Source organism: Aythya marila (genome assembly GCF_965140915.1).
Source record: "Aythya marila genome assembly, chromosome: 18".
Classification (NCBI taxonomy): Eukaryota; Metazoa; Chordata; class Aves; order Anseriformes; family Anatidae; genus Aythya; species Aythya marila.
The window spans coordinates 4,240,643-4,266,155 of NC_139059.1; the positions used below are offsets into that span (position 1 = coordinate 4,240,643).

A 25,513-nucleotide genomic window follows, 5' to 3' on the forward strand; every position below is an offset into this window, starting at 1 on the left:
GCTGAAGAAAACCTTATAAATTCTACATAAAGTCCTTTTTTTTTTTTCCCCAAGTAGCTAGGGGAAAATTTTCCACCTATCCCCATCACAATCACCATGATCGATGAGTGTCACGTAGGTAACAAACGGAGCCAAACAAGAGCCCCGTACGTGCACCGCTGCGAGTGCAGGGGAGGCTCAAAGCTGGGCTCAGGTTTCGCATTTGAATTAACGTCTGTGAAGGGGACACAGAATTAATAGGTTGACGGAAGATTCACATTAATTTCCCATTTTCCAAAATAACAGAAAATCACTGGAACCAGCAGAGAACACACTGACGACTTTTACGTAGATCTCCCTTGCTGGTTACGTCCAAAGGTGGCCAGATTGCTCACCCTTCTGGAAATGAGCACCAGGTATGAAATGCTAGGAAGGCAAAAGGTCTGGATTTATTTCCCGCTTCTATCTTCGGTTCGCCCTGTTATGTTGTATTGAGAAATATCCGTTAGCTTGTGATATCTGCAGTTCCTGGGTGGTGGTGTGAAGGTGCCTGGGTGCAGCAGAGCTGGGACAAAACCTGGGAGAAGCTCTGGGCACCTCAGCAAACCGGGCTGCAGGGGTTTTGGGGTGAGCACGCCAGTACCAGAGTGCAGAACCATAGCCCCAGCCCAGCAGAGGACTGAGATCTCCTGCAGAACAGCAGGATGTTCACACACCGAGCTGGGAAACAGCACTGAGTGAAAACCTGAGCAGAGAAGAGGATGAGAAGAGACAAGTGTTTTATTTTTAAACCTTATGAATTTCTGAGTAGTTCTGCTTTGTTGCTTTCCTGGGGAGGAAGGCATGGTTGGGAAAATAGGAATCTCAAACTATGCTAGCTCCCTGATCCTGCGCTAAAGACTTGTATTACCTTTAATTGATGTTTCTGAGTGCATTCTCATTGATTTACCCCAACCGCGCTCTTTGTGCAGAGAACATTCTATTCTCAGAGCGTAATCTAGACCCATGCAAACAATATAGATGTTTCCTGATAACATAATTTAGAAAGAGGAGAGGTAATTACTGCCTATGCTGAACACACGGCATCTGCGCTTGCCAGCGTACGACGAACCCATGACCCCGTTCGGAATCTGTACCGGGGAAAACTCCCAGCCCCGCCAATGTGGTTCTCATTTTGCTGAGAGCCTTTTCCATCTTTTTAAATATGCAAGCCCTCATGCCTTTGATTTTTAGCTTCCTTACGATATCTCATGCTGAAATTATTTAGAAGGATCTTGGAGGCTCTTCCATCTGAAATTCAGGGATCATTCCTGCGGAAACGCCTCTGTTGTCGGAGGAGAGGAGAGCAGCGATGCTGGCAGCGGCTGCAGAGCAATGGGGAGAGGATGAGCAAATTCCCTTGGGGGTAGCTTGTTCTTTTAAGTGCAATGAAACAGGTTCTTGCTTTTAAGAACTTGCGTTAAATACTTGAAGAAGAGGTTGGAAGTTGTCTGACCTGCTCAGAAAAATAAAAGTCCGTTTGCCTATATGTAGTGCAAGTGCTGTGATTTAAGATGAATAGTTGGAGCACTTCTGTCTTACAAATCACGCCACAAGCACTACATTTCATTGCCGTCTCACTAATGGAACGATATTCGGGGTGAGATGTTGCAATCTGAATTTTCATCTCTAGGGTCAAATCTGTCTCAGTTGGGCAGTGGCTGGAAAGCATTGCCCCGCAGTGGGGTTCTGTGCAAAATAAGCACATGTCCCTTCACCATGTGGTCAACTGAGATCCATATTACAGAGAAATCACCACCATAATTGCTCCCTGTATCAGCTGCCTCAGGAAAAAAAAAAATAAATTAAATTAAAAATAATAATAATTTAAAAAATCAATGACTGAATTGGAAAGCTGCACTCGGTGACCACTGGGATTAAGTCAGAGAGGACGAGGCCAACTGCAAGGAAAACAAAAGCACCGAAATACACTGCTGGCCAGCAGAAAACACCATAAAAGAGGAAACAGTTTACACAAATGACAGTAAATACTAGTTAATCTTTTGTCTCCGTACATGTACACATCCTCCCAAATCCCAAGTCTCTGGAGGGACCTGACAGTCCAGAGGGTTTGGGTTAAAACCAGTCCAGGTTAATTGTGCAGAATTAGCCGGGTTGGCTAGCCCAGGTCAGACTAAGCCACATCATTTGTGATGTAACAACTTTACTCCAGTCATCGCAGGAAACCAAACTGAAATTAAATCTGTTCAAAATAATTAAAATGCTGTTTCCTTAGAAGGCCAAAGAACAGGTAAGTCAATAACACAGAGGAACTAGAAGCAAAGGTGGAGAAATGCATATAAAAATATATTTATTTTTAAACACTAATTTAAAGTCACAGGAAAACCATTCATTGTGCATAGTTCCTGGGGTTTCTTTAAACAGGGAAAGAAGATTAAAATATTAATCTCCGCTGATTTCCCTGTGTAGCAGCAAAAATGAGCGTGGCTAGAAAGACTGACCTATGAGAGAAGATTAAAAAGAGCTAAATTTGTATAGCTTGGCTAAGCAACAGCAGCACATGAGGAACGCGCTGGCAGGGTGCAGAAACAGCGAAAGATGGATTATTATTTGGAAAGACAACAGTGTTAGGGGGTGAAAATTAAAGAAAGGTCAAGCAGAACACTAGAAAAGTGTCCTTTAAGACTCTGGCACATTCTTTAAGTAATGAAAGCCATGGTATGCTGAACATATAAGCACAGGGCTGAACTAAGCTAGTGTGAGGACTGTTGGATGCGACTTAAAGCTCTTCTATTCTTGAGTTTCCAAAGCAAATCACCTTTAGAAAAGTGACAACTCAGCTCTCTCTATAAATCATTTCTTCTCCAGCTCGGCACCTGGCAGTCACTGATCACTTCTTAAAATCTTGAGCAAAAAATAAACTGCAAGGAACAGTCCAGCTCTCTGAGGGAATGGACAAGCCAATCTAAAGCATCTTTGTCATCTCTGGTTTCCATGACAGTTGCATAATCAGACATTTATGTAAGTCGAGGTTTCCTCTTTAAATAGCAGGCTGTGATCTCATGCGCACCTACGGGATAACCCATTTGAATGGGGAAGATGTGCCAGTTGTGTAAAACTAGTTTTTTAAGGCTTCCACCTTATTGTTATTTATTCACCATGGCCAATTAGCCTGCAGAGTGCTGCTCACACGTGAGCGACTCATCTTGCCGTGGCCCAGAAATAGCCACCGTGCCTGGCTCTGATGAACGGCCGGGCTCGGCGCTAGTTCAGACCCTGGTTCAGCAGCCAGGGCTTGCCAAGAGGCAGGGATTTCCTTGCCATATCCCTCCCACCACCAGCCAGAGCTCCCCCTGGCTCATCCTGGCCAATTTGGGATTTCTGCAGACTGGAGAAACCCACCTGGGGTGGCTCCGCCAGCTTTGGGAAGCGCTGCAGGGGATCTGAAGGCTCCTCCGAGCTCGTGCCAATGCAGAGCAACAAAAAGCGATGCCAAAAATACGGCTGGCTTCCCAGATCTGATATTAATTGAAATGAAGAAAAGCAGAGCTGCTCTGTGGAATTTCAGTCCTACTCCCACCTAGGTTTGTGTAATGAGATTGAAATGCAAGCAAGAGTAACTGCAAGATAAACCTGCTTAAAAAAATAAATAAAGTTGACTACCTGGAAGAAATGGGACCATCTCAGCATATACGGATATTGTGCCAGACTCCTCAAAACCAGCTCAAAAGCTGCGTCCAGTTAGCAAGCAGTCCTTGCACTAAAAAGACACCTTTTTAGTACTTTTTTGCACCGCTCTGCATCAGCACCATACGCAAAAACACCCTGAGACATGGAGAACAGGCAAGAACAGAAACCTGTCGGCTCTGCCAGCTCTTGGGGCTGCTGCCAGCCTCCCAGCGCAGTGCCTCCTCTCAACGACCCTGCCACAAGAGCAGCACAAAGCCTATCATGGCCCATTGTTCCCGCTATCAAACAATCAGCAAAAAATATCTCCGCTTCCTCCTCGGCCTAATCTTCCTCCTCCCACCGAAGCCGATTTAGTGACAAAACAGGGCGGATTGGGGTTTGCAAGTGATGCAATTGGATTTTGCAACCGCAGCGGTATCTCTGAGCGGGCTCCCATGGTCCCGGCCCCCCTGCAGCTCCCGTTAGCCTCCATCACCAGGTCTTATTTTGGCCCGGCCATTTGCCCAGATTTTTGGAGGGGGGGGTTCGTTTGCTTGTGCAAAGCGACTCCTGTGCTGCACGGAGGCAGCACAACCAACGGCTTAATTGCGGCGAGCGCTGGCGCTCCGTAGAGCTGGCTCTGACGCAGGTTACGTAACGGGATTGTTAATGCTTTTTATATGTTGGCGGAACTGAAATTAAAAGAGGAAATTATTCTCCTGATGCTCAACTCTAATCCCCATCTGTCTGTGTTTTTACTTTTCTGCACTTGCAAAGCTCCCTGATCAAAAGGTCTTGAATAGATTCCAGATTTCCAATTTAGTTTGCTTATGCAACCCAAAATATTATGGCAGTCTTTCTTGGGGGCGATTAAGCATATATTTTCAGTTCCTCCAATTCTCTCAGTTCCAAGAGCACTAAAAATGGCATAAAGCTTTAGCTCATTCCATACCATTAGCACCACAAACAACTCATTTTTTTTATTTTTTTTTATTTTTTTTTTAAGACTTTTTAAAAAGATAGGAATAGCCAACAGCTTTGCAGAGAAGGAATATGTGCTGAAAAAATGCGATTTGTTAAATGTCCCCTGCGCCTTGGCAGAAAAGCAGGCAGTCTACACCGATAGAGCTGCTCAGCCAAGGCAAACAACAGGGGATGAACAGACGCGGGGCTGTGCTGTGACCAAGCAGGGCAGATCCCTGAATCCACACAACTTGAGAGCTCTTTGGATCGAGACTCTTGCTTTTTGTCCTATCGTGAGGACGGGCTTCAGCTGCACTGCTGGGAACAGGTCTGATCTTTCTTGTGGTTTGGACAGTGCTTGGATCACCCCCATCTGAAAACTGGCACTGACTGCTTTTATTGATTTATTCCTTCTTCCTTCCCATCCTCAGCCCTTCACCTGGTGCTAGGACTATGCGACCACCAGCAGGTTTTATTTGGGGTAACAAGGAGAGAGTTTACACTGGAAAACACGGTTTTCACTCAAAGCAGCAGCGAATGAGCCCAAAGCATCACGGCAACACCCCCACCCCACTGCCTGGGATGGTGGCACCCCTTCTGGCCCCTGTCCCTCTGCTCACAGCAGCTGCTAAAAAACTGCACCAAGGCGCAGCCCGGGACCAGAAATCCAAAAGGCAGTTTGTCCAAATTTGGGTTGAGGAAGCTGTTATTTAAGGCTCTTGCTGAATCCCAGAAAATACCGATTTCTGGCTCAGCGAGGGCTTGGAGCCTTTCTGCTTTCCAGGATAATTTGATCTGAGAGTCTGAGTGCTGTCAGTCTTACATGTTTCAGAGAAACTCAGCACTTGAGATGCCCAGGAACCAATTAGGCAATGGCAGAAGAAGCAACGCAGACCCCAAGCTGCCCACTTCGTGTTGGGATTCACTTCAGACCATTTCTGCTGCCTATTTTGATCAGCTGCCAACCTTTTCCCAAGAAGCATTCAGACTGAATTTTCCCTCCAATGATGCCTGGTCTTAAACACACAGCTGACAGGCACGCTTGAAACCTTAAAACAGAAAGGGTATTTTAAAAATTGCCACCAAATTTCAGAAATTGCCACCACAAGACCCATGCAGCAAAAGGAACAGCGGCTTGTGTGGCTCAGACGTACTCAGCAAAGTGGCTCCACTCGAATCACACGAGCCATTTATTATCTGTGTTTCAGCAACACCCACAGGCTTTGGGGACCTGCACTCTGTGTGTGCAACAACAGCTAAATATAGCACAAGCGACACTCGGTGCAACCACAAAGCATCACTCACTTGAAAATCATCGCTCCCTTCACTGCCCTGGAAATCGTCCCTGCAGCCCCAAAACAGGGAGGATGCTGTGGGACAGCCTGTGCTACCAGGGGATGGGCTGCTTTCACTTTACAAAGATTCCCTAAAATATCCTATTGCTGGTAATGTTTTTAGCAGCAGGACAGCTCCAGCAGCGCTAGGAAGGCAAGAGGGTAATCATCCACCAGAGCTGGTCCGGTTCCAGTTCTGGGGAGCAGCGAAGCATATGCTAAAAATCCCTTGTCTCCGTGGTTAAAGCTAAGCAAGTTGAAATGCTTTGCTGGGCAGAGGTGGACTCGAGGACACACCTCACTCCAGGTGGGCACCTAACGAGCTGGTGGAATTAAAGGGAAGGTAACCAAGTGCTTACATTTCTTGCTGAACTGGGGCTCCAGCGCTGCTCAGCCCCCCATCCTCTTAAGCAAGGCATTTTTCACGGACATTTAATTCAACCACATACTCAGAAAATACCATCAAAAATAAAAAGTTAAAGAGCCGGGAGCCTTTAGAGAACTGAAATAAATAAATAAGCAACCTGGGGAAATCATTAAACTGAACAAACCGGCAGCAAGCCTTAAAAAGGAACTCCGGCTTACGCTAGCTCAGCGTTTGCATGTAGATGAAAGATGCTCCAGCCCCAGGGATCTGATCCACGATGGCTACTCCGCACCCTGTGCCACAAACCCTGCAGGGAGGTGGGATGAGTTCGGCTTCACACCCGTGTCCTTCACCCTTCAGCCCCCCGAGAAGGGGAGGCAGCACGCCGGAGGCTGACATGCTCGAGGCCAGCCCGCACGGCGCGGGAGAGGCCCCGATCAAATGTTGCTGCTCTCAGCGGCGAGCGCCCTGCTTATAAATAACGCCAGATCCGGTTACTCCGTGACCTTCGCTTCTCAGCACCGGCAAAGCAAAGCTTGTCCTGCCCGCACCTCCTCCCCAGGGGAGCAGCCCTGTGTTTTAGGGCTCCCACCCCAACGTGGGGTGATGGCGATGCTCCCATGGTGAACCAGCGCCCCACAAGCCACCATGGGGCAGCAAGGCGGGGGTCTTTGGGGTGCTTTGCTGTGAGATGGGCGCCTAGGGGGTTAGCCAGCGTGGAAAAGATTTGGTAAATGGGGTTAGTGCCGTCCCGGCACCTTAGCTCAAAGTAGTCAGATTTAGATGGAGTCTGCATAAAATGGAGCTGCGCTTTGCAAATCCATTTAAAAAAAAAAAAAAAAAGCTTTTTTTTTTTTCAGAGCTAACCCCCAGATAAAGTGCACACAGCACGCACAGCACATATAGCGTCCTCTCTCCCTCCCCAGACTTTCATCAGGAGATTTCCTGGTTCCTCAGACTTTCAAATCTCCAGCCAGGCTGGCAGCATTTCAGATACGCTGGGGCTGATTCGCAGCTTGGACGCAAAAACTCAGTGACCTGAAACAAAGGGAGACATGGCTGCTCCAGCGCTCGCCTGAGCCCCAGGCACCTGGGAGGGCCCGGAGCGGCTCCTGCCTGGCCCCAGATCCAAGTGAGGGGCCGAAGAAGGGACACACAGCAAGGACACGTTTAGGGGAAGGGCATCCAGGAAAACGAGCTGCCAGCCCGACACCTGCCCCAGCACACCCACTGCCGTACTGTCATCAGCGCCCCGTGCAGCGTTCCTCAACAGCTGAAGAGGAAAATATAATTTCTTTAGGAGACTTGCGTTTCCTATTAGCTGTAATTGCCCAAATAAATCTCAAGTGCTAGCACAGCTGGTCTTCTGTTGTTTTTTGGGTGTTTTTTTTTTTTTTTAAGCTCGCCATAAAGTGTTTACTGGCAGTTTTTTTTGCAAAATTTGATTTCAAAATTTTATTAGATTAACAATGAAAATGAACAGTGTGTGATTGCTTCCCAAGCAATTTGTTGTAAATATTTAAAGGCTGAAAAAAAAAAAAAAAAAAAAAAGCTATGTTTGGTATCTCTGAACTGCACGGTGCATTTCTGTCCCTGTGCCGGAGCAACATAAACCCACGGATGTTTTTTCACACAGATGAGTGGGGAAACGTGAACTTTAAGATTTGCTCGGTGCCAGTGTTCCCCAGCGCTGGCTGTAAAGCCCCCAGCTCCCACAAACATTCCTGGCAGAGCAAGGGTTTGGAGAAGGCGAGCGAGCAGAGCCCCGCACTGCCAGGGACTCGCATACCCGCGGTATCTGGTGTTATTTACTTCCTCGCGGCACTCGTCAGCTCCGCTAATAGCTGAGCAAAACACTCGAGTACATTTTCATGTTTGCCACTGCAGGAAAATCCCATTTTGAAGACACAGGGGTATCTCATGGGAAAGCTTGTGAGAAACGTGCTGGCTCGAGACAGCCCTGCTTATTTTGGGATACCACACCAGCAGCTCAGTAACTCTTTCTGTACAGGGTGCGGGCTTAAACAGGTCCCCGGTAATCCGCTGGCTGTCTTCCCTGCAGCATCCAAATCCAATGAGCAAATGCTAGGCAATAAACTCCTGGGTAAATGGAAAAGCAAAATATCCAAAAAAAGAAAAAAGCTCCCTGCCAGCTCTTGAGGGATTACAGCTTCGCCTCGGTTCTGAAACGCTTCTTGCGACACTGCCAATGCCCAGGGATGTTAAATTGGAAAGACAGATAGGCCTTTTAATAGTTTAAGGAAAAGAGGCAGAAATTCTCTTCCCTTATTTGAACTCCTCATTCAAGCGATAATTCCTCATTGAGGGAATAATATAGATATATTTTAATTGAAGGCTGTGAGCACACTGTAGGTTTCAGTTGATGTTTCTTCTAGTCAGGGCTTTAGCAATCTGCCTGTTTCAGGAACAAAAGCGCCGGGCGAAACCGGGGTTGCCGGGCATTGATTTGGACACGCAGGTTTCAGAACCGGGCTGTTTGGCTGCCCTGAGTCACCGCCGGGCTCAGCCCGAAGCTGGGTGGTGCTGCAGCCGTGCCTACATTTACTGCCCCTGTGCACGCTCTGCTCGTGCTTCGGGCACAAACCCTTCCTCGTGCCTCGGGCACAAACCCTTCCTCGAGGGGCTCTGAGCACCTGCACAGCCTCCAGCCGTGGTAACGTTGAGCTGCTGCTGGACATCAAGCGGCCGTCGAGGTACAAACCCGCAGCGTTTGCTCTTGCGACTTTAAAGCCATCCTAAATAGCGAGACCGCCGGTGCTATTTGGGACCTCGGAGGGAATCCCAGCTCACCCCTAAAGTATTTTCCTCCCTCGCTCGCCCTGACCACCCCGTGACCCCAGGCTGATCCAGCAGGGCTTTGCCAAGGCGGCTGCCAGCAGAGCGCTCCCGCAGTTGTTGCTGCCTGCCCAGAGAGCGGCGATTGCCTGGGGCTCCCCGGGAAGGGACGGCGGCTTCCACCCCCAAAAATAATGCAGGATCTAAGCTGGATGTGACCATGCTTGTTGGCTAATCCATATTACTGTTTTAAAACCATAATGACATCAAACAAACAAGAAGACAACCCAAATCACTATTTAACAGAAACCTTACTCTGGGTATTTTTCATTCTTATTTTGTTTTCCATTTCATTCTCCTGTTTTCCTCCAATATAATGATATTCCAGGTCAGACTGTGACTGCTGGAAACACTGCATGAGAATATTGCAGGTAATTTGAAAACATTTCAGAAAAAAAAAAAAAATAAAGCACTATGTAGGACATCAAAGAAAGCTGTGAACCTTCCCATCAAAAAGCCTCTCTTTATTTTTCCCCCTGCACCCCCCATCCTCCTAAGCCTACCTGCCTCACCCAGCACAGAGCTGCAGCAGTGCAGCCCCACAGGGAGCTACAAGCTTCACTCCCCTGCGGGCACCAGCAGAGCTGCAGCTGCTCCGGGGACTTTTCACAGACTGGATCAGACCTCTAGAGCCAAACCCAATGGGCAGCACCCAGGCAAAATCTGATATTTCCATAGGAAAGGCGCTGACCCCTCCAGTCACCAGTTACAGTGCAGACACGCAGGCAAGGGCAGCCCAAAAACCCGCCTGCCCCTTCCTGCTGTAACAGGACTTATCAAGAATAGATAAAATGGAAAAAAAATCCATATGTAACAAAGTTTTCCTTTCTTCTGGAGTTAATTTTCAACACCTTTTGTTGTTGTTTTTGTTTCTTTGTTTGTTTGTTTTTAATTGCTTGATAGCAAAGTCTGAAGCCTGAAAAAAGTTTACGTCTTTAGGATCATTTGGCTGTAATCTGGTAGCACTGTGAGTCTATCAAAAACAACAGAAACCATTATTTGTGTTTTTCTGTGTTCACAGGAAAAAAAATTATACACTTAGATAAACTGAACCATTCTCTTTGAACTTTTCCTTTGTTTGAATTAAATACTCTGGAAGCCAGCACGTTAATCACACTGCAAAATGCACTGAGTTAGTGAGCTCCAATTTTTTGTTTTAATGAGCAAGTGTTCCTTGTGATAACTTGGGGAATTATACTTTCTGAATGGTGGGAAAATACACAATTATGTCACATCCCACCAAACTAAACACACTATTCAAGAAATATGGATTTTTTTTCTCCCAAAAATAATCTTTTTCTTTGCTTCTATACCAGAGAACTTCAGCTGGGGATTATAATTCCTTTCAAAGTATTCTTTCTTAACAGTATTGCTGCTATTCATGTTTCTTTTACAACATTTTCTGAATTGTTCTAGGTATTTGGATCTCTATTTTGGGAAAACGGATTTTTCTCTCTAGAGTAACACTCTATCTTAAAACCCTTTCTGTTGGGAAGAGGTTCTCTCAACACAACTCTTAATGCCTGGTGGCGCAGTTAACCACCTCGCTGTGTTTTCAAGGATAATCACTGTTCCTCAAAGAGTAAATCACTCATTTCAATTAATGGCCAAGTGCTTGGTGGGATGCAGGTTGGCTTCTCTCGAGTTTTACATGCATGACACGAGACTCTGCACCACAAAGGCGACCCGAACATTGCAGAAGACTCATGCCACCTGCACCCTAGTCCAGGTCCCCAGGGATGCCGAAGCCCCAGTGGGCAGCAAGGCTGGGTCAGGGCTGCAGAGCCCCTTTCTGCAAAGCTTCGTGGTGCACCAGCTGGCACAGCCTGGCTTTGAACCTCTCGGATTCAACTTTTCCGCAAAATTTATTTTGATGGGGATTTTTCTTGTTGCAACAAAAAAAGCCATGCCAGCTTCAGGAAAAGCAAAGCCATTCCAATCAGGGGAGAAAATGTGCAGACTGCAAAACATGGCAAGTTTTTAAGGATGGAACGAGCCCAGATGGATTCTCCTGTTTCATTTGCCAGGAGGAGGAGTGACTCAGAGCTCGTGCGTTTTATGGGAAGTGCTTGGCACGCTGCCGCAGCTGGGGGCCCCAGGGACAGGACCAGGGCCAGAGGGAGATGGCAGAGCCCCCAGCCAGCCACGTCTCAATGACTGGAGACCAAAGAACAGGCCCAACTGCGCAGAAGTTGAAGGACAAGCATAGCTTTTGTTGCTCATTAGAACCGTCTGTTTTTTTCAGAAAACAGCTCCTTGTTTCCTTAGTAACTCCTCTTGGAAGAAGTAAATGCACCTGAGTGTAGCTTAGCAATGCGCAGCGTCTACATGCGTTGCCTCATCCATTTCCACCCACTCTCAGCATCTCCATAAGCTTCCATGTCAGCCCTGCCACTGCTCGGTACAGGGTCTGATCACCAGAGGAGTAGGAGCATCTCGAGCCCAAGAAGCTCGTTAACCAAAGCCATAGCAAAGAACAGAAATAAACCTGCACCAGTCACCACTGCAAATGTTGCTCCCAAGGGACGGGAGAAATTGTACGCCGAGATGTACGCGCATAAGGCTGCCTACGCCTCTGTGTGGGAAGGGGTTTAATGGGGAGCCGAGAAAGAGCCTGCATGTAGGAGGAGAAGAGAGCAGATGTTAGCAGCGCCTTTTTGTTTTCCTGGATGGCATGGCAGAGGGAGATCGAAGGAAAGCTCCCCTTGTGCAGAAATAGGAGCTCGAGGAGATGGCTGTGGGATGTGGCAAGGCTTTGACCGTGCGGCCAGGTCAGGCTCAGAGGCTCTGGCACCAGCAGCAGCCACCAGAGGACTGGAGACCACGCACGGCCCTTCGCAGAGAGCCAAGCACAGCATATGCCATGCTCTGAGGTGTCAGACTTGGACGTGACTTCCTCTTGGGCTTATGGAAGGGCTTCCCCTCACCCTGACCCAGGCAGCTGGAGGTGGTCAGAAATGGCCAGACCATTTATAACCAACGCCCGGTGGGGTTGTCGATCAGAAACCCACTACCAGTTTTCAGAGTACCCTGATGGCTTCAGTTCCACTGCAGAAACACACCAGTGACTTTCCAAAGACTCATCCCTCCCTACAAAACAGCCACGTGCAATGGAAGTACCCACAAATCACCGTGTGGTGCCCGAGGCAGGGAAGGGCTGTACAGCGCACGTTCGATGCTCACACTGTGCTGCCAGGCTGTATCCCCAGGCTGAACACCCGGCATCGCGTGCCAGCCCCATTTCGTAACCCACAACGCAAATGTCTGGTGGAGGGCAGCGTCTGGCGAGCTGCAGGCACACCCTGCCCCAGGAGAAGGGGCTGGCAGTTCGGAGAAAACACCAAAATTGGCCCAGAACAGGACCGAGCTGCAGCCACTGGCGCAGAGTGCAGGACTGGAAGTTAGGAGGGACAAACAACAACCAGGCTTGCCGCAAACTCCTCTGCCATTCATTTTGTGCCAGAGCAGCTCTTAGAAGCCCTAAAATCTCACACTGTACCGCACAGAGTCCCCGCTCAGAAGATTTCAGCCTGAGCATCTCCCTGAGTTTCTTGGTGCCCCCGTAATGGGTGCCTATCTCGGAGGGAGGCTGGGGTTGATGCATAAATGCCTGGTTGCCAGACACAGAGGCCATTTAGGTGTCATGCTAATTGCCCTGCCCATGCTTTTATATATAATTTCCTTTAACTGCAGCTCAGCTGCCCCACGGGTTCAGTGCAGCGCCTGGTCCCAGCCGCATCCGCGCCCTGCCGGTCGTTGCTCTTCTTCCTTTGCAAGGCACAGATACAGGGCCCCTTTAAAGCCTGCATGAATGAGCCTCTCATAAATTCCATATTGGAGAAACTCTGGCTGTATCCTTTGGTCATGAAAAGAAATTAAAGCTGCATATAACATTCAGTACCCTGTAATCCCTCCGCACAGCCTTGTGCCTGCATAAATCAGAGCCTCTCATGAATATTGCACTGTACCTGCAGCTGCCTGACCCACATGGTTAAAAAAGATAAATAAAATGAAAACAAAGCGGCAGTCACGTAAAGGCTTCACAAACAGCACCTGCTTTCTGAGAGCCTGAAAGGTCACAAAACGCAACCTGAGAAGCACACAGCTTTCAGAGCCTTAAAAGGAGGGGAGAGCGTGTTTGCTCTTCCTCTCATGCAGCAGAGAAGGAAGCACGGCGATGCACGGCGAGCCCTCTGGCAGGAGCTCTGTGGTCATGCAGAGGGACGAGCCACAGCTCCCTTTGGGCAGCACGGAGCAGGGAAGAAAAGCTGTTTTATGAGTCTTGGAGGGGGAGCAAGACCCCAGGCCTTTAACTCAATGGGTGAAAGGCTTTTCCCACCAGAACTAACTCACAGGCATCTATGATTTCAAATTGTGTCTTGGTTAAAGATAGGGATCTGTTTCATGCTTTTTTTTTTTTTTTTTTTTTTTTTTTTTTTAATTCCCAAATCTTAGAAGATAAAAATCTAGTTTTCATCCAGCTCCCGAAGAGAGACCAGGGTTAGCTGCTATTAACAACTTCCCCAGAGACCAACAAAATACATCGTGGTGCTTGGGGGGGGGTTCTGTTGTTGAAACTTCAGTCACGGACAACAAAAACTGCTGACAAGACATCCTGCTCTGTCCCTTCCACATTCCCCCTTTTGTTCGCTGCCCAGAATGTCTCCCTCCTTGAATTCATGTGTGGGAATGGCACAAATGCATAAAAGAGGATCACAAGCTCAGTATAAATTCACTTTCTTGATGAATTTATCAGAGACCACAGACCAAGTTTATTACTGTCTGGCCATTTAATTGCTTTGCAACCTTTACCAAGGCAGTATGCTCCTGCCTCAGTTTCTCCCTGTAGTGAACAGCAATGCTCGAGCTACCTCAACCTCCCTAGAGCCCACCAAGAATCCTAGAAGAGGTCTGAGTTTTGTCCTGTACACTTTTCTGTGGCAGTCTGCATGTGCTTGCTGCATGCTACCTTCCTACCAAATAATGGATTTTTCCTTTAATAACAGTAATTCCCTTTCAGCTCCTTGCTGCCACTCACGCTGCAGCTTCTCCTCCATCAAGCAGAGACAACACAGAGTTTTGCCCCCCCATCACCATACTGCAAAATCCCGTGTCTTAAAGCATTAAGCAAAGGTTTGTATTGCAGCCAATGAACACTGTTAAAAGGGTATTGAATGCTTTTTCCATTGCCATTAATTGAGTGAAGGGAAAACAGACTCCACTGCTGTCATATCACATCAAAATAATTAGCTCAACTATAAATAGCTCAGCTTACTCACTTTTTTCTTCTCTTTTTTTTAAGGTCAAGACTGCAGCCAAAAGGAGCAGCAGCACATCCCAGCAGAGCATCCCATCTTCCGCTTGGATTCAGACAAAGCAGGGAGAAAAGGAAGCGCATCTGTAATCAGTGATCCCAAGGCCACACAATTACATCATAATTAGACAAATAATTAGTCACATTTAGATAAGAAGAGGGGGGAAAAGAGTGTTAGCAAGCCCACATCTACGCAGATTTACATGAGCTTAATTAATGAGCATTTTCAAACCAATTTTAGCTAAACTGCCTTTGTTTTTCTTGAATGATGCTTCCGCATCAAGCTAAATTATTCTTTAATCACTTCAACATTAAGCACAGCTTCTCCATGAATAAGATGAGCAGAATAAGCTGTGACACCAAGGCACTCTCTTGACCTTGATTCGGGTTCACGCCCCGGCCTGCTGGGAGCCCTGCCCTTGCATTTGCTGCCGCTGACCCTCGTCACCTTGTCGCTCGTTAGCTGCTGTCGGCAGGAGCAGCCAGGTGCCTCTGCTGCCCAGGGCAGCATCACACCACGGTGCTAGGAGGAGCAAGAAGCCTAAGCACTTGGAGCAACACTTAGCACAGTGCAGGCTCCTTTACTCTGCTCCTGGACTTACAGAACAGACACAGCTGCAAGGCTTAAAGATATTTAGGGCTCGACCCAAACTGCAGCCCTGCCCTGTTCCCGTACTTCTCCCACTGTGTTAGCCTCGTGATCAGCTCAGAATTATCACTGCATTTCAGCAATTGGTAGCTTCAGAAGCCAAGAGATCAAATCTGGACTTGGAGCATGTCATTTGTAGATGCATTCACTAGAAGAGGCCCCCGAAGTTTCTGTGACGGTGCTCGAACAGAGCTGCTTATGTGCGGTTGTTGTTATCCCCTGGAAATCCAGGGTACTTGGAGGCACTTAGGTACTAAACTCCTTTTGGCTGATGTTTATTCTGTGCAGTGCACAGTCTCAGTTCCAGTCCAAGGGCTGCACAACAGCGTATTTAGATCCGTCTCTATCCACTGAATGAAACCTGAAATATTCCTTTTCCTCCTCCTAAACTTCCCGACTCTTTGTAGCATCATAAATCACAGAAACCTCACTGTGCTCGCTTGGGGCCTGGCTGCAGTGATGCGGAATGGGGAACTGAAGTCTCTTTCCACTGGTTCTAAGCAAACGATTTTATGCAGCTTACCAATACACTGAGTTTTCATGGGAGCCAGTGGGAGTTAAATACCCGACTTGAAAAATATATTTGTGCCCAAGCAGGTCTGGGAGGTCTGTAAGTGGATCCTGACCTGCTCACAGATACTTCTTCCTGCCGGCTCTCACATGCAGCCATATTTTTCCAGATACACTTATCTATCTGCTGTATGTGGCGATATATAACTCTGAAGAAGGCAGAGTAAGTGATTGCCTTTCCCTAGTCAAGTGCAGAAAGGTCAGATTTAATACGAAGCTGAGTGGCGATGAAATGACACAGAAAATGTACAAAAATAGAGTGTAGCCATGCTGAAAGGCAAGCGTGTCTGCTCGTCCAGCTGAAACGCCCAGCAGCACAAACGCACCATTCATCTCCACAGAGGCTCTTTATTGCTCCCCACTCTTAGGTTCGGGACACTGGCATTGCTTCCCCTGGAGATGAGCTTTCCAGGAGCGCTGGGGTTGAAGCAGGTCCCTTCAGACCCCCGGCAGCCCCCGGTGCCACCCAGCACCTCGGGGAGCTGCGGGGCACCTGCGCTGTCCCAGCAAAAGATGTTTTCCCCAGTCCCCCCCTTCTAATGGCTGGGGAGCTGCTGCACGGCTTATGTACAGCCCTACAGCTATTTGTTTTAATTTTGGTGGTGTTTTTCTCTAAGCAGTGCTGGACTCTCACAAGATGGGCAGATTGTGCACGTAAATGGAAATGAATGCACAACGCGTTAGCTCCCTGCGTTCGAAGGAATACAGTGGCAGTCCCTTCTCGTGCCCTGCATGCAATGGGATATTTCAGAGCTTCCCTATCGAAATTGCATTATGCTATGCACATTTTTTTCTCAAAGTCACCCCTGAAGTCCACAGCAGATTTCAAGGAGCAGTTCCGACCACTCGCTGTGGTTCAAGCCCCAGATCCTAAGCACTTACATCAAAGACTCCAGATCAGCCACGGGCCATAGGAGCACAGCTGACATCGAGCTCCTGCTTTTGCTTGTCTGCCTCATTTGGAGTCCAAGATTCAAAGTGCCTTTCAAAACCATGCTCCATGCAGACCTGCTTGAGTTATGGGTAAGGCATCAAGCAGGGAAGTGGTTGTTCTTAAAGCTGAGAGAGGAAACTTTCTGAAGCTATCTATGACATGTAGATATGAAATAATAGAGAATTGTTTCTTTTAGATACAAACTACAACTCAGTCACAGTATGGCTCATGATAAAGACATTGTGAAGGCTATCAGATGAAACTCTGTGTGCTAAATCTTCTTAATATTGAAGAGAAATGTAACAATTTACTGCCTGTGCTAAAGCTTGGGCTTACTGGAAGCGTATCCCGCCTCGCTTCCCCATATCTGCCTCTGTCTTTTAAATGAGTGCCATGAATCACAGTCTAATAATAATTTTTTTAAGAAATGCTTCTTTCCTAGGAAATCACATTCAGCCACAGTTTAAAGTAAACTCTGTGCATGTTCCAAACATTTAGAGGATACACCTAGAAGCCAATAGAGATATGCTTCCTTTATCTACTGGTATTGGGCATGGTCCAGTTACCAGGAAGGTCCACACCAGCACTCCCACCATCTCTGGCAGGCCCACGGTGTGTGGCTTATCAGGGGAGTTTTCAAGGAAAAAGAAAAATTACATGTAGGACCACAAAAGCACCAAGAGCTAATTCCAGCCAGCTAGAAAGGCAACGCATGATCTAACCCAGTCATCTAGACCTTCCCTACTGAAAGCATGCTTTCTAGTCAGCCTCTCTGAGCACACATTGCCCCCATCTGAAAGGCAGCATCAGAAACCAAAGAGCCGGTTTCAAACCTCCAAGACCCACGTGAAGTCTGTGCCCTGCAGCCAGTTTGGCAGTCAGAGCTTTAAAAAATAAACCCAGCTACAGAGCGGTGATTTGCATAGCGCATGGTGGCTAAAATTAGCCTGCCTCGACTCCATCTCGAGAGGAAGTCTGACTTGCCACTGCAGCTTCAGGTTTCTTGGCTTTAAGAGCAATGCATAGCATCTGAGGAATACAGACGTGTCTTCTAGGCAGTCCTGCTCCTCTTGGCTGGCGCTGCTCCCCAGCCTGAGGCAGTGCCTACATCTCCAAGCTGTCCTGCAGCACCAGCAAGAGCCTCGTTCTTCCCAACCAGGGAAACCAGAATACGCTGAAACATGTGAATGCCCTCTTTTCACTATGAAAAGGTTTAGAAGATGATTTATTAAGGAGAGGATGCGGTGCAGGTCACAAGATGGTCTGTCCTGGACATAGGAAGAATAAAACTTCTCTAAGACTCTATCACCACATGAGACAGGGGCTTCCAAAAGCTTGAGAGAGCAGAAGTGCAGTAAGAGGTGCTCTGCAGAAGACACTCATGATGCAAAGTCATTTTAGGAATGGTAGATTAATTTTTGTTAGCTACTGGATTAACTTGAGATACCCCAGCCTGACTCTTAGTCGAGGTCCCACATCATCCTTGCATAACAGCCCGTGTTTCTCTGTCATAATTTAATGTTGTTGCAGCATTGTGATGCAGCTGCCCAAGCAACTCACACGCTGTCTCCTTTAATTCTGCAGACAAATGGATGTCCATAGGAGGTTACACAAGTCCACCCTGGATGTCTCTGACCAATTTAAATTATTCAAAAAGTCGATCATCAGCTAAGTGCTAAGTTGTTTTTCATTTCAACTTCAGATGTAGCTATAGCTGCTCCCCCTGAGACATATAAATCATTAATTTAGTTATGTAGTGGGATCACTCAGGACTTGTACTGCCTGGTGCTGCTTGCACAGGTCCCTTCTCTCCTGCTGCACCAACTCTGCCCAGCTGAGCCGTATTTCACACATCCCCACCCAATCCGTGGGGTTGGGGTCTGGGCCCTTGGACCAGGTTTCTTGGGGCTTTTGGCTGCTCTCACCATGAGGTTCCAGATACCTTCAAATCAGAGATCACAGCTACCAGAGCTTTATAGCTGAATGCTTGTATTAAATTTGTGCAAAATAAACTTGCTGCGGCAACAATCCAGTATTGGCTTTTATATTTTACATGACTGTAAGCCAGCATGGCTTTTCATTTTCTGCTGTGTTGTAGAGTTGAAAGGTAATGGTTTGCTTTTAAAATACAATTAAAATGATTCAGTTACTACTTTGACTACAATATATATCTTATGGAAGGAGCACAGAGTAAAAGCTCACCAATGGGCTGGGTCCTGGCTGGTTGCAATTAGGAACAGAACAGCCCCATGACATGAAATCTGATGATACACTGAACTTCTGACCTACAGCAGAAATCTGATCGTCACAGCCCAGCTTCTTCTTCATTTCAGCTCTGTTCCGGAAAACAAAAGTCTTCATTCAACATTCAATTTTCCCCACCCTTCACCACTGGAATTTTTATATGATCTGAATTAAATATGCCAGACTTTGAAGGTAAAAGTTGTAAGGGGCCAAGTGAAATCCAGGGCGTCTTTCCACTTCTTTTGCAATTGTCTGTAGGCCTTGTACTGATGTGATGGGGCCCTACAGGAAAATGAGGTGCTTCTGTGTCAAACTTCACTGTGGTTTAAGCAGAATAAAATACTGGATCTAATATTACTGGATTTTTTTTTATTTTTTTTTTCTGGGCTGGAGGCACTCATTGCTTTTTGCCAAAATTAGACACGTTCTCTGATCCAAAGTTTAAGGCTTACTCCTAAAGTCCTTACTCAGGACTTAGGGCAGGAAAAGCTGCTGATATCCAAAATGAAGTCTGAGCAGAGCACAGACTACCCAAGTTTGGTTACTACACACCAGTGATGAGTTGCGGTCGAAGCACCCAATAACCTGCAGTGTGTCACAGCCATGGTGCTGACACCTCCGCAGTGTTGTGTGGAGATAATTAGGTCTTAAAAGATGTGCCACCATGCTGGATGGAGTCCAGCTCAGCAGTCCTCCTTATCTGAGTTTCTGCTCAGTTTTAGGCCCATGTGCTCTTCGCTCAACGGTGTCAACAGGCAACCTCCGTGGGCGTCAGGAGCGCGCAGACGGGTGGCGTTACCCACCCATGGCTCTGATAAGCTAAAAACAGATTGAAGGTCTAAGTCAATTACACGTAAGCACGTGATAAAATTCCTTGCTAAACTGGGGCCTAAGTCAGTGTGATCTTAGGGTGGAACTCAAATAAAGGCTCTTGGAGGAGGAAGAACAGGCACAAGAATGGAGCCAAAGGTTCTCCTGGGCTGGGGTGCGTGGCCAGAGCCCAGGCAAATGGGAAAACAGCGTGATCCGACAGAAGGAGGGATTGTGTGAGTGGCTCCGTGGCTGTGGCTTGGGAGGAGGAATTTCCTCATGGGAACGTTGCCAGGAGGGTGAGGAAATTGCTTGTTTTTCTAAGCAGAAGCAACTAATAAAGGAGGGGTAGGAACAAAGGTTCTCATCTGTGTTGTAGGCAGTGTCACTGAGACGTAGTACTGGTGGTGCTTTGGGTTGTGCTGTTTAAAATAGCTTGCTTTCTTTAGGCTTTTGAAAGCAGGGTGAAGTAATAGAGTTGATCTCTTGTAAGCATCTGTGATCAGCATTCAGGAGGACTATGGCAATGACTTGTCTAGTGAAGAATAAAAATAGCCCAGGCCTAAGATATCAGTCCCAGATTTCACCTTCAATTCTGGAGAGCAAGTGTTAGCTAAGTCCAGAAACTAAACACTGGAGTTAGTAGAGCTGTGTGTGCAAGAATCCAGCTTTACCACGCAAAGACACATTAGATAGAGCAAACAATCCATAAAAGACAGAACGAAACAACCTGCAAAACACTTTGGGGCACTGTGCTGGCTGAAAAGAAGCTTGGAGCTGTGAGGAACAGCTGCTTCTGGAGATATTCCTACTACACAGAGGAATAAAAGACTTCATGCCTGAAGAATCTCCCTGATTACATCTCCATTCTGTAGTCACCATCTACAACTGGTTTGAATGCAAAAATGGGAACTTCAGCTCAGAAGGGACGGCAGAGTCTTTACTCCCCTTATATCAGAGAAGCTGTTTTGAACCAACTCTTCTAGATATATAGCACTTAGAAGAAAGTGTAGCTCTCATGATAAGTCTTGTGTAGGGGTTCTTAGTCAATTTTTATGCCAAGGATCACAAATTAATTAAGAAAATCTTGTCTCTTGGAAACTCTTCTAGTCACAGTTGCATCAAATCACTCTAGCAGTAGCTTGCATGGAAAAATAACATTAGGGATATTTTTATTTTTAGCTGTCTTAATGAAATATAGCAGATGGAAATAAAGAGGAGAAGCCCGTCCTATGTGACTAGCCATCTGTCTGGGGATCAGCAACAAGTACTTCATGGATCACAGCTAGAAAATTACTGGGTAATTAATGTCAGTCTTCAAGCTACCTTACAATTCTTCACTCTCTTTATTCTACTCTGTAAAGTGGATTTCAAATGCCACTCATAACTTACCCGGCCACAAGAGACATGCTTATAGCACCACCCTTAGAGTACTAAACCTCGGGTTGAGCCCCAGTGGCTGCTGCAATTCCTCCCTCCTTCAGAGGTCTGCAAAGCTGTCAGCGATCACATAGCCATCTACTCAGCATGAGATAAACTACCTGGATCCTAAGGGCTATTCCAGATGATCTAAATTTACCTTTTGGACATGTGTAACCTGCTCTCAGTTCCATGGCACACCAAGCACTGGGACCAGCACAGGACCATCCCCTCTATTAGGCCCGTCATGGAAACCAGGTTATTAACTTGAACATGGGGTAAAGAGCTATTATCCAAAACTAAATTTTGCTAAACTAGATTTTTGTGTTGTGTTTCCTAATGACGTGTAGCTTTTCCAAGTTAGTTAAGTAGCTAGTTAGGAATCTGGCCCTTCAAACTACTCCAATTACTTCTACGCACTATTCATTTGGAGGAAGCTTGTCGTGTTTAATGACATCCTAAACAGACATACAATCCCGAACACTGCTAAAGGTCACAGAGCTCGAGCTCTTGGAGATGAGATACTTATTCAGTGTTGTCATAGCTATCCCCTCTCTGTGCTCACACATGCTGCATTACTGCTGCAGCTTGTTCTCGCTTTCCTTTTTGGGAAAATCGATGCCTTGTCACCAGAAAGTTTGATATTTCACCATTACAGAATATTGGTAATTCTTCTCCTGTAACAGGATATTGTTATTGGACTGTTTTAACCTTGTTTATTACCTCCATTCTGCCAGCTCTTACAATTCACTTGATACTGTTTTGGTTATTTTTGTGCTTTGATTTAAGAACACTGTGCTCCAGGACTGCACTTTAAGAAATGCCCCGAGGAGCGGAGCCAAGGGAGTCATCAGCTTATTTAGTGGGCTGTGCTGAGCTCTCCGCAGTGGCTTAAGAAATGCCTCCCTTCCTGGAAATCCACTGCTATCTGGTAAAATTCTACTGTATGGCACAAACACCATTAATCTTCACAGCCCCCTAGACACACCATAACTGAATCTTACATAGCAGGTGAAAATTGTGTTATTCCTCATGCAGGATGGGAAAGTGACCCCAGCCAGATTTAAAAATTGAGAAAATCCCACTTGTAGGCCTAAGTCTTTGGCTATGTCTTCTATTACTTTTGCATTCATTTTTTTTTCTCCTTCTTACTTGTTAAGCAATCTCATTTTGTTGGCAAATACCACGTATTTGCAAACACGTTTCTGTCCTCTACAAGCCTGCAAGAACATTTGCAAGTGGGGCAACTGTGCCCTGACTTCCTCGTGGTAATGTCACCGTCCCATTTGTCCTCCTTCCAGCCCATCCTTGGGGATGGGGACACCACAGGCTGTGTGACCCAGGACCTTGGGGCTGGTGGCAGAATTGGGATTTAATTAGAGCATGGCCTTCAATCAGACCCTCCCTTCCAGCTTTCAGCAGACAACATCTGTAAGGAAATTATTAAATCAAAGCCCCGCTGATCCTCCCCAGCCTCATCCATGGAGGTGTTAATTGGAGGCGCAGCTTGGGTTAGGTGCACACTGGCCTAGGGGAGGGACTGAGCATGTTCTGCTTTTTGCAGCACTCTCCAAGAGGCTTCCTAGAGGCTGAAGAGAAGGAGACGTGAGCGTGCAGAGATGCCTTGTGTCCATAGAAGTGTTCCTCTTTCCACCCATTTCAGCCCACTGCTGACAGCCCTGCCACCAGCAGCTGGGCAGCACCAAGCAGGGCCAAAAGCCACCCCTGCTGCCCAGGGAGCGGTAGCGGAGCCTCATCGCTTCGTGCTCGGCTGCCTGGTACTGACACACAACATTGCTATCCTCCTTCTGCATGCTACTGCCCTTCACAAAGTAATCCAAGCCTTTCTATGGCGTATTTAACCTGGAGCTCTATCTCCCCAGTGGGACGTGGCTGGGACTTTCAAAGGAGACCACTGGGCAGTCGTCCTTCAGGGGATTTGGTGAATAATTCTCAGCCTCTTTTAAAAACTCACAGAATGGCCGTGGAGATAAATTGCAGGTTCTGCACACAGACAGACTGCTCAAGGTTCATTACAATACCAGTTAAATGCTATTTATCTCATTCATTGTCTCATTCTAGTCACTCATTTCCCCTGAGAAGCCCATGAGCTGGACACAAGGGTTGGCTGTACACGGTTCTCCTTTCAACTGGCACTCTTAGTTTAGAAACAATCCCTAGAAACATTTTTTTTTTTTCCCCCACAGAGTTTTAAGCCAACAGCCAGGGCAAGCAAGTACTTATTACAGGAGCACAGATCGAAAGCTCACTACCATTCTTGGGCAGCTGGATCCAAGGTTTTGGTCTGGCTGAAGAGAGCTGAGCACAAGCGAGCTGCGGGGCCTGGTGTGCTCCTCACCCTCACTCTGGCTGGGCTGCAAGGGCTGAGCGGAAGAGGAGAACAGAGGTGCTTGGGTACAAAAGCTTTGCTTTTACCAACTATCAATAAATATACAAAGACCTGCTGCGGTAAAGAGTGATAAAAAATACCTGAGGGGGGATGTTTTAAGCCCTACGCTGTAGCCCAGGACCCACAGCCCTGGCCTGCAGATGGCTGTTGCTCCAGGAGGGGGGCTGGTACCTGTCCTGGGCTTTTCTGGGAGCTGCACACATCTCCTGGGCCAGTCTCCAGCCAAAACAGCTGAAACCTCTCTTAAATGACGCATAGCACAGCTTCTTGGGTGCAGGAGAGAGGGAAGAGAAGGAGGCAGAGCTGGCCTTGACTGTTCACATGCTGAGAACTACAAGTCCCTGGTGTATTTGAAGCCTCAAGAGTGCTGAGGTGCAACAAGTTCCCTGCCAGTGACCTTTTACTGTTAACGTCTGAGCATGGTTTTCATTACAGTAATGGTAAGAAACCATTAAAGAACCACCCAAGCCCCAGATTTTCTTTCAGTCACACAATGCCAAGAGACATATTTAGAAAAATGACTGCAAGCCTGATCACAAATGTAATTACATGCCAAAAAACTCCATCCTTCTCTTCAGCATTTAAACTCTTTCTTGGCAAAACTTCCCTGTTGAGCTGGGGTGTTTCCCAAATGACAGCAAGTTTGCTGAGCCGTGTTTTCGGATGCCATTCCAATGGGCACACGCGTGAATGCTTTGCTGGATGTCTGTCTCCCACAGTACCTGCCAGCTAAATACCTGGTCACTGCTGGAGCTCACAGCACTCAAGGGCCTGAGGGACACATTCTGCGTAAGCCAGTGAGAATCAAAATATAATTTGGCCAGTTTTACCTGTCCTTGTCAGATCATCTTCAGTTTCCAAAGCTTCCCATTACCTTTCTTACGACCAGTACGATGACTGCATTCGTTAGGCTAGAGGATTGGTGAGTCCAGGCTCTCATCCCTCTTCCTCAGTACTCAGGAATTTTACTCCAAGGTCAGTTCAGCCTAAAATAAAAGATGTTACATGTGAAAAAGGCAATGAGAGCAGCAGTCTTATCCAAATGCTCTGTGCCCATGTGTACACACGGCCTGTACCAGCTGTTACGGAGTCTGCTTGCTATTGCTCTGGAGGCTGGCACCTCACAGGGTCCCTTTGGTCACCCCTCCAGCTGACAGGGGACACTCACCTAGCAGGACCTGCTGCCTTTCAGGACGTGCATGGTTTGATTTTAGTCATTGATCAAAAATAGCCAACCTGCTTTATTTTCACATCTACTTCAATAGCAGGCAGTCAGGTAAGTGTCACGGCCGCCTGAACAACATCAGAGACCAGCCCAGTCCAGAGGGGTTCTGTGCAACATCTGTGTGATGAGAGGAGAGCCCCAGCCAGGAAGACGTCTCTGCTGCTCCCTCTCACGGCTCAGCCAACCTCACCATCACCATAGTCCTGACCTAATACTTTTCACCTCCTTATTTTTTTCATCTCACGAGCAGAAGTTGAAGTTGCGTTGCCAACCTAGAAAAGCAACATGGAGTTGGTGCTTGCTGCAGCACAGCTCCTGTCTGTCTCACCTGCCTGTTTGGACCTGTTTTCCTTGCCTGGTTGGTACATCCAGAGTCACGGGGACATCCTGAGGACTGGCGGTCCTCACAGAGGGCTTTGCCCAGGGGTCTGGTGAACATCCTTACGCTAATAAAATACAAATAACTTGCCATTGCCACCCAAATTAATGGCTGGGAAGACACAGGGCATGTATCAAATCACACTTAGCAGTCCCAAGGATCAATCCCCCTGTCTGCAAATGGGCTGGGGGAGAAAATGAAGGGTTTAAGTTTTGTCCCCCTCATGTCGCTGCGCCTTGGCCCTCCCACGCCGTCTGCTTTGAGATAAATCTCTTGCGCAGGATTTATCCAGAGCCTTCTCTTCCACGTGCTGCCTGCAGACAGATCTGTGTGTGTTTGCATGTGTAAGTGTTATACATAACCAGCCTGCACTTTCCAACAAATTAGCAGA

At 47.1% G+C, this 25,513-nt stretch overlaps 1 long non-coding RNA gene across 1 annotated transcript in view; it reads right to left on the minus strand.

The window, feature by feature from the left end:
• The window catches only part of LOC309885043, a 39,269-nt gene extending 14,858 nt beyond the window's left edge, over positions 1-24,411 (minus strand). Inside the window, exons 1-2 of the long non-coding RNA XR_014318723.1 lie at positions 24,393-24,411; positions 14,448-14,528 (exon numbers count right to left, since the gene is read on the minus strand). This is a non-coding gene — a long non-coding RNA (uncharacterized lncRNA). The remainder of the gene's footprint in view (positions 1-14,447; positions 14,529-24,392) is intronic.
• Positions 24,412-25,513: the final 1,102 nt, after the last annotated feature.